This window comes from Dromiciops gliroides, chromosome 2 (genome assembly GCF_019393635.1).
Source record: "Dromiciops gliroides isolate mDroGli1 chromosome 2, mDroGli1.pri, whole genome shotgun sequence".
In the NCBI taxonomy this organism is placed as follows: Eukaryota; Metazoa; Chordata; class Mammalia; order Microbiotheria; family Microbiotheriidae; genus Dromiciops; species Dromiciops gliroides.
In genome coordinates this window covers 255,546,801-255,555,940 of record NC_057862.1, presented here as the reverse complement: position 1 = coordinate 255,555,940, position 9,140 = coordinate 255,546,801, and the positions used below count along the sequence as shown (strand labels likewise).

General features: G+C 36.9%; 1 pseudogene; it reads right to left on the bottom strand.

Moving 5' to 3' along the window:
- Positions 1-9,140, bottom strand: part of LOC122738668 — a 178,262-nt pseudogene that overhangs the window by 133,313 nt on the left and 35,809 nt on the right.

Below are 9,140 nucleotides of genomic sequence, written 5' to 3'. Positions count from 1 at the left end.
GAGATGAAGACAATTGATAGTAGTTCTGAAAAGGCACCTTCTTGCTTAGTGTGCTGAGCTGTTGTTAGTCTGTTGTTTTCTGCTGGTTCTGCATAGGAAAAGACCCTTAGGATTTGACTCATTGCTTCTCTTTCAAACACTCACAGTATTTCATTTGTCCATGCCAGCCCCTGCTGGATGTTTTATGACTGTGGGTATGTTGCATGAGAGAGAGTATTTTTGGATACCAGACCACATCGTGGACAGGGTCACATGGAGAATAACTTTGATGGGGATTGGATAGGGTAACCTGCACCTTGGGTTTTCTGGGACAGTATTGATTTCAGGAAAATAAAATGAGTTTTAATGAGGCTTTGCAAATGAATGTTCCTTGTCAAACCCATGTGTCCCAATTTTTGGTATGGAAAATATGGTCCCTGTGTGGTTGAGTAGGAGATAGGGAGAGGGAGTAAGTAGAAAACAATTGGAAAAGTGAGGTAAGAGGGTTTTTTTTTTCATGAAATAAGAGCTCCACAATGAGTTGTCAGCTGCTATTTGGAACTGATGCTGTATTTAGGTACCTCAGGGAGGCCTCTGGATGGGGCTCAGAGGACTGTGCTTCATTCCAGGGGATATTCACCAGCTTTTGTACCAGCATGAGTTAGCTCCCTCCTCATGGAATTTTCCATGAAATCTCTATGCTTAGCTCTGACAGCCACAGGAATCACAAGCAGAATCAGAAGTATCCCAAAGAGTGCTCATTCAATGAGGCTGGAAGCTTGGCCATCTGGGTAATCTCCACATGCCCATATGGCCCAGAGTGAGGAGAGAGCTTCTGTCAGCAAGTATGCAGCTCCTCTGCCAACTCGTCTAAACATAAAGCAAAGTTTAAAGTTTCCTGAGAATGGGTTAGGGTAAAGGAAAGCACTCATTGTTGATATCACAAGAAGAAAAGCATTTAAAGCAACCTGAGGCCAAGGGTTACTCCAAAAGGAAAAAGTGAAAAGTTTCCATGGCCTATGGATAATCTTATTATTTCTATATTTTGAGAAATGACTGGCATGTGCGTAGGTTCTATGCTGATTGTGACTTGCTCATGAATTGTATATAAGTGAGGCAAAGCGGGGCAGCTAGGTGGCGCTAGAGCACCGGCCCTGGAGTCAGGAGTACCTGAGTTCAAATCCAGCCTCAGACACTTAACACTTACTAGCTGTGTGACCCTGGGCAAGTCACTTAACCCCAATTGCCTCACTAAAAAAAAAAAAAAACGTGAGGCAAAGTTGCTCAAAGTTTACTCTCAGCCTTACTCTTTCTTTCAGAGTCATGAAAGTTCAGTGGCAAGACAAAAGTTAAGATAACTAGTGATGGCCTGGATGTAATGGATGACTTTGGCCTCTCTAAATTAAAGTCTTTCCCAGGCCTCAGTTTGACTAAGGCTATGCCCAGTCAATGACAAAGGGCTAGGTAAGAATTGAGACAAAAGATGGCCTAATTTACCACGCTAGAAATATTATTCTGGGAGGAAAAGACACTCAAAGATTTTGGCAGGAACAGAAAAAAATTGCTATTTACACTCATTCTAAGCCATCATATTCTAAATAATGATTCATAAAGGCTAATGTAAATTAGGTAAAATAAGATAATAATTTAGATCCTTTACACAAAAGAAATTTTTACCCAAGAAACACAAGCATTTATTGATAAAGACTTAAACAAGCATCAGCAATGACATACTTGAGAAACTGAGATTTGGCAATGATTGTACAGGATTTTGATATACAAGTATGTTGTGGGACTATTGAACTGGCATTTATCATTCACCTCAGCTATACCCTGGCAAACCAGGGCAGGGATAGGGTTCATCTTCTTGCCAGTGGTCATCATCTTATCCAAGAAGCACTGAAGTAGTTGCACTGGGTGGGTCCTAGAAGCTTCCAACTTCTTGAACTCACAAGGTAACCTCCAAGGTTTCAAAGTTAATCTCAGTATTGATATTCAATCACTTATACTCAGAGAAAGAAAACAGAACAGAGGAGGGAGCCTCCCTGAGGTGGTAAGCAATCAGAAAAGTTACATGTGCAATTATATAAAACATTACTATATTAGTCATTTTGTATAAGAAAACTTGAATAAAAGAACAAAAATGAAAGAAAGAGAAAAATAGGATGCTTGAGTCTGTGTTTCATCAATATCACTTCTTTCTTTGGAGGTGGATAGTATGTTTTATCAATAGTCCTTTGGGATTGTCTTGGATCGTTGTATTGCTAAGAATAGTTGTCATCCACGGTTCATCAAACAATATTGCTGTCTCTGTGCACAATGTTCTCTTGGTTCTGCTCTCTTCGCTATACATCAGTTCATACAAGTCTTTCCAGGCCTTTCTGAAGTTATCCTGCTTGTCATTTCTGAAAGCATGATAATATTCTATCTCCATCATAAACCACAGCATTTTTAGCCATTTCCCAATTGATGGGCATTCCTTCGATTTCCAATTCTTAGCCACCACAAAAAGAGCTGCTATAAATATTTTTGTACAAATACATCTTTTTCTCTTTTGGGGGATTTCTTTGGGATATAAATCAAGCAGTGGTATTGTGGTATCAAAGTATATGTACAAGGGGGCAGCTAGGTGGTACAGTGGATAAAACACTGGCCCTGGATTCGGAAGGACCTGAGTTCAAAGCCAGCCTCAGACTTGACACTTACTAGCTGTGTGACCCTGGGCAAGTCACTTAACCTCTATTGCCCCACCAAAAAACCCTAAATAACTAAAAAAAAACCAACAAAGAATATGCGCAGTTTTATAACCCTTTGGGTATAGTTCCAAATTGCTCTCCAGAATGTTTTTTTCCATTCACAACTCCACCAACAATAGATTAGTGTCCCAGTTTTCCCACATCCCCTCCAAAATCCAGTATTTTCCTTTTTTGGTTATATTCACCACTCAGATAAACATGAGGTGATACCTCAGAGTTGTTTTAATTTTGCATTTCTCTGATCAATAGTGATCTAGAGCATTTTTCATATGATTATAGATACCTTTGCATAATCATAATTTCTTACAACATAGTAATATTCTATTATATTCATGTACCAAAATTTGTTTAGCCATTCCCCAAATTATTCTACCCAACTTTTCAAGAACAAGTATCTTCTTTACTATATAGATTGGTTCAAAATATAGAAATGGTTTTCTTTTTGTTTTGGGGGGTTTTTTGCGGGGCAATGAGGGTTAAGTGACTTACCCAGTAAGTGTCAAGTGTCTGAGTCAGTATTTGAACTCAGGTACTCCTGAATACAAGGCCCATGTTTTATCCACTTCGCCACCTAGCTGCCCCCGAGATGTTTTAATGGTAACCTGTTCAACTCATTTTATTAGACATAGTATTAATCCCTATATTAAAAAAAAAAACAAAGGTGAAAAAGAAAACTCTATTCCTTTATCATTAACAAATACAGATGAGAAATAAATAAAACCAATACAAGTAGAAAGGCAGCATTACATAAAGGAAAATTATCCATCATGACCAAGCATGATCAAATGGAATGCAAGGATAGTTGAATACTAGAAAAATAATCAATAAGCATTTATTAAGATCTTATTATGGGGCAGCTAGGTGGCACAGTGGATAAAGCACTGGCCTTGGATTCAAGAGGACCTGAGTTCAAATCCGACCTCAGACACTTGATACTTATTAACTGTGTGACCCTGGGCAAGTCACTTAACCCTCATTGCCCCACCCCCCAAAAAAGAGGTCCTGATTTCAAATCCTGCCTCAGACACTTGACACTTACCAGCTGTGTGACCTTGGGCAAGTCACTTAACCCTCATTGCCCCACCCCTCCCAAAAAAGATTCTATTATGTGCCAAGCATTGTGCTAGGTGTCAATATGAATATAAAAATGAAATAGGCTTACCCTCAAGGAACTTACAATTTCTCAATAGCAATATTACAAATAATATCAATAAGATAAAAAGACCTAATGATTGTGTCATTAAAGAATAAAGCTTTTAAAAACAAAATATAGCATTCATTTATATTTTAAAATCTAATACAAGAAGAGAAAAATATTGTAGAAAGTATATATCTGAAACTATGTGCTAATGTTACATTCAATAAAACAATATTAGAAACTTTTCCTCATAACAGGTGTTGAACAGGATTCTATTTTGTCATTCCTATTTAATAGTTTTGGAACTCATAGCAAAAAGGCATAAAATTAAATTAAAGTAATAAACATTAGCAACAAATAAATTTTAAAAATATCTTTTGCATAACTAGAACACTCAAGACAACTGACAACAACAAAATATTAATGGAGGTAATAAATGAATTTAGTAAAGTAATAGGATAAAAGGTAAACCTGCAAAAATTATCCAAATTCCAATACATTGCCAACAAAACTAAAGGGAACTGAGAAAGATAATTACCTATTGTAATACAGATAAAATGCATCAAATACACAGGAACTAAATTATCAAGACATATAAATGACCTATAGAATGACAGCTCAAAATTTACTCAACAGAAATCAAGAATAATTAGAACAAATGGAGAAATATCCCTTACTAATGGTTATGTCAAGCAAATATAACAAAAATGTTAATTCTTCCCAAATTGTTTTCCATAATTAACAAAATACTAGTTAATTATTATACTGAATAGGATAAAGCCATTATAAAATTTATATGGAAAAAATGGATAGGCAAGAATGTAAAGAACTATATTAGCAAAGCAGAAATAGCACACTCCCCTATCTCAAAATATATTATAAACCATAATTATAAAAACTGTCTGGTACTTGAAAGAGTATAGAAATACAGAAGTGTATAAATTAACTGGAACAAAGTAAATAATCAAAATCACTGATATGCAATAAACCATACAGTTTTTATAGCTTAAGAATACTTTCAATGTGCAATTTGTCCTCCATTTACTGCAGTCACTTGTTTTTACATGATTTGGATTGCATTCACAAGATTTTGACATATTCTTTCATTCTTTACCATGAAGCTGCTCTTTTTTTCACATTAGATATTAAGCGTATGTTTGGCAAACATCCATTTTTCCAAGTCTTGCATTGATTATAGCCTATGAGTTTTTAATGGGGTTGAAAGCAAGTGAGTCACAAAGGCATTAAAGTATGTTTATCTCTATCTCTTGGATAAACTCCTTAACCTTTCACAACATGTGGACTTGGGCAAGGTACAATGTTACAGTATTCTATCTCCACTTAGAAATTTCTATAATTTCAAAAATGTTTTGCTATATTAATATATTTATCAGCTCATTGTATCCTCAATAGGAACAAGACTTTCAGATGCATTGGAAGTAAAAAAAAAAAATCTCCAAAGCATTTTGGGGGCTAAGTGTTTTACAGTCTGATGAAGATGTCCACACCTTATAGGCTCATTTGGACTTCTTCTGATAACAGTTTTGGTATGAAATGTAATTGGAATGAATTGAATGGAAATGGCATTTCTTCATTTTTAAAAAATGGTCTTTTAGGGGGCAGCTAGGTAGCACAGTGGATAAAGCACTGGCCCTGGATTCAGAAGAACCTGAGTTCAAATCTGGCCTCAGACACTTAACACTTACTAGCTGTGTGACCCTGGGTAAGTCACTCATTACCCAGCAAAAAAAAAAAACCCTAATTAATTAATTAATTATAAAATGGCCTTTTTCCAATCTTAAATCTGAATTATCTTGTCTATGACATGCATTTTTCTTTCTTTACAACAACAGTTAGTTGTTTATTTTTACTGGTCTTCTTACTGTTCTTCCAATTTCAAGCTTATTGGCTTGAAGAGGAACACTTTTAGTGGTCAGGTTCCTCTTTCTTTTCTGAGGATTAAATAGACTGTTTCTCAGCAATAAGTTGTCAGTTTGGGGTAATGTTGGGGAAAGGAGGAAGGAGTTATGGTCGATCCTATTTTTCTTTACACTTTAATGTGACTGTTTCTATTTCAGTGTGGGCTTGAATGATCTTTGAAATATTTTGAAATATCATACAAGGTAAAATCAGCAGAACCATATATGTATATGTATATATACACATACACCCATACATATATGTGTATGTATATATATACATACACACATACATACTTGCCACTTACAAAGTCACTGGAAAATATAATTTAGGGTGAGAGAAAGTAAGCAAGTTCCTCAGCCACAAATGGGTTACAAAAAAACAAAACAAAAAACAAAACCAAAGCCAGAGGTAGTAGAACTTCAAACAGATCTAGAAGGGGACACAGACCAAAGACATTAACATTTTTTTTAATCATTTGTCCTATTCAGTAGTTCTATTTTGTTAAATTCCGAGGATTTTATGCAAGATTCTATGTATAATAGGGGCAGCTAAGTGGTGCAGTGGATAGAGCACCAGTCTTGGATTCAGGAGGACCTGAGTTCAAATCTAGCCTCAGACACTTGACACTTACTAGCTGTGTTACCCTGGGCAAGTCACTTAACCCCGATTGCCTCACCAAAAAAAAAAAAAAAGATTCTATGTATAATATCTTCCTCCCAATGTATGTGGGGCTCTCAGAAACTGCACCCTAGGTGTTCTGAGGGTGCAGTTTAGTTCCACAAAAAATAGAAAAAAGGAAGATTAATTAATTGGATATTCTTTTTTTTATTAGAAAGCCAACAAATAAATCCAAAATAAGCACAAAAAAGGAGATACTAAAAATTAGAGGAGATAAAATGGAAACCCAAAAGACTATAGAAATGGCACCCAAATCTAAAAAGTGGTGAAAAGGACTAACACAAATGATAAACCTTTAGGCAACCTCATTAAAAAGAATGTAACAGAAAATCAAATCAACAAAATAACGATTGAACATGATGAAATCACAATGGAACCAAAAGAAATTTTTAAAAATTATCAGTGCTGGGGGGCAGCTAGGTGGCTCAGTGGATAGAGCACCAGTCCTGGAGTCAGGAGTATCTGAGTTCAAATCCAGCCTCAGACACTTAACACTTACTAGCTGTGTGACCCTGGGCGAGTCACTTAACCCCAATTGCTTCACCAAAAAAAAAAAAAAAAAAGGATTTCATGCCCTTGTTTTGGGGCAGCTAGATGGCACAGTGGATAGAGTACCGGCCTTGGAGTCAGGAGTACCTGAGTTCAAATCCGGCTTCAGACACTTAACACTTACTAGCTGTGTGACCCTGGGCAAGTCACTTAACCCCAATTGCCTCACTAAAAAAAAATATATATATATATATATATATATATATCAGTGCTGGGGGCAGCTAGGTGGCACTGTGGATAAAGCACCAGCCCTGGATTCAGGAGGACCTGAGTTCAAATCCAGACTCAGATACTTGACACTTTCTAGCTGTGTGACCTTAGGCAAGTCACTTAACCCTCATTACCCTGCAAAAAAAAAAAAAATCAATGCTTATTATACACAGTAATATGCTAACAAAACTGAAAACACAATACTAACAGAAGACAAAATATAAATATCTTAAATAATTTAATCTTAGAAAAGGAAACTGACTAATTGTAAAGGAATTACTGAAGAAATAAAATTCCTGGTCAAAAGAAAATCTTCTACCAAACTCTTATGAGACAAATATAGATCTAATACTTAGACTAGCAAAAGATAAAGGACTATACAGCAGCATCGTTAATAAATAAACATTCACCCATTTGTTTATTTATTTGTTTATTCATTTATTTGCTTGTTTTTAGGGCAGTAAGGGTTAAGTGACTTGCCCAGGGTCACACAGCTAGTAAGTGTCAAGTATCTGAGCCTGGATTTGAACTCAGGTCCTCTGGAATCCAGGGCTGGTGCTTTATCCACTGTGATAAATATTTATTTTTTAAAATTTAAATCACATCCTGTCAAACAGCTATATACTTATGTAGCAACCTCTTGGGGTATGCTCAGTAAGTATCCCAGAAAAATACATGGGAGTTTGGAGTGGGCTTGCTTCTGAACATGTGTGATGAAGGGACCTTTCCTCCACTTAGAAGCATGAATATCTCCTGCCTAGGGAATCCAACATGTGGAAGCTTGGTAAGCCTTCTGGCTATGAATGACTTGGGGGGTGATGAGGGGGGCTGGTAATGTGGAGTGCCAAGCAATCTTCTGATTGGTTGAGGAGCCAGGACTGATGAGGTAGGGGGCTGAGCCAGAATTAAGTGTGGTACAAAAAGATTAGAGCAGACTACGTTTTGTCACTTCTCTGGAAGTTTTCAAGTATGGTTGTGAAGCACTGGGGATGGTGGGGGTGAGGGCGAAGAGGCAGTAATCTTATCTCCCTACCTAGCCACTATGTATCCATGTTTCTTCAGGGTTCTTTTGGGTTTGTTCTTTTTTTACTTTAGGTGAATGAATATCATGAAACGGGGGTGCCTAAGTAACCAGGATATCCATCAAAACCACCCAGTGTCCTCCAGATAACCAGAGTCATGAAGAAAATGACAGCAACGACAGAGTCTAGTGAGCAACCTGCTTGACCCAGTCCAATCCAAGATTGACCTATTAGTTGGGACATCGTGGAAGGAGTCAGTCCAGCTGAGCAAAGGAGCAAGTCTACTATTGCCCATATATTTCCCCAAAGATAATTTGGTGATAACTCTGCCCAAAAAAGACCACCCAGTGTCAGAAGTTATGAGGTACACAGCAATCCTATGTATTCACTATATGTGAACCTCATTACCTTTGTACTTTAGCTGAGCCCATTCTTCCCAAGAACATTGCAAGTGTCAGAGGAAAGTGTACACCATGGTTTAGGAAGTGGGGGGGGGGTTGTAACTACTATTTATTATATACCATCTCAGTAAATACCTTTTTTGTAAAAGTTAACTGATATTAATTGGTTGATCAGTATTGGGGGAGTCCACCAAATGGGCTCCCATGAGTGATAGTATTAGAAGCTACAATCCCTCAAGGTTACCTCTAGAATCCAGAAGAGAGCAGTAGAGAGACACCTTCTGGGAACCCAACCAGCTAGATTAGAAGAATGAGCACAAAAGAAACAGTTCGGATTTTAAAAAACAAAACAAACAAACAACAACAACAACAAAAAACAAGCTGGATTGGATTAAAGTCTCAAGGTAACACATATAAACCCCTTTCTTTCTATTCTTCATTGCAAAGTAAATGTTCTTGCTTATTGAGATTTGTCAATTTCATA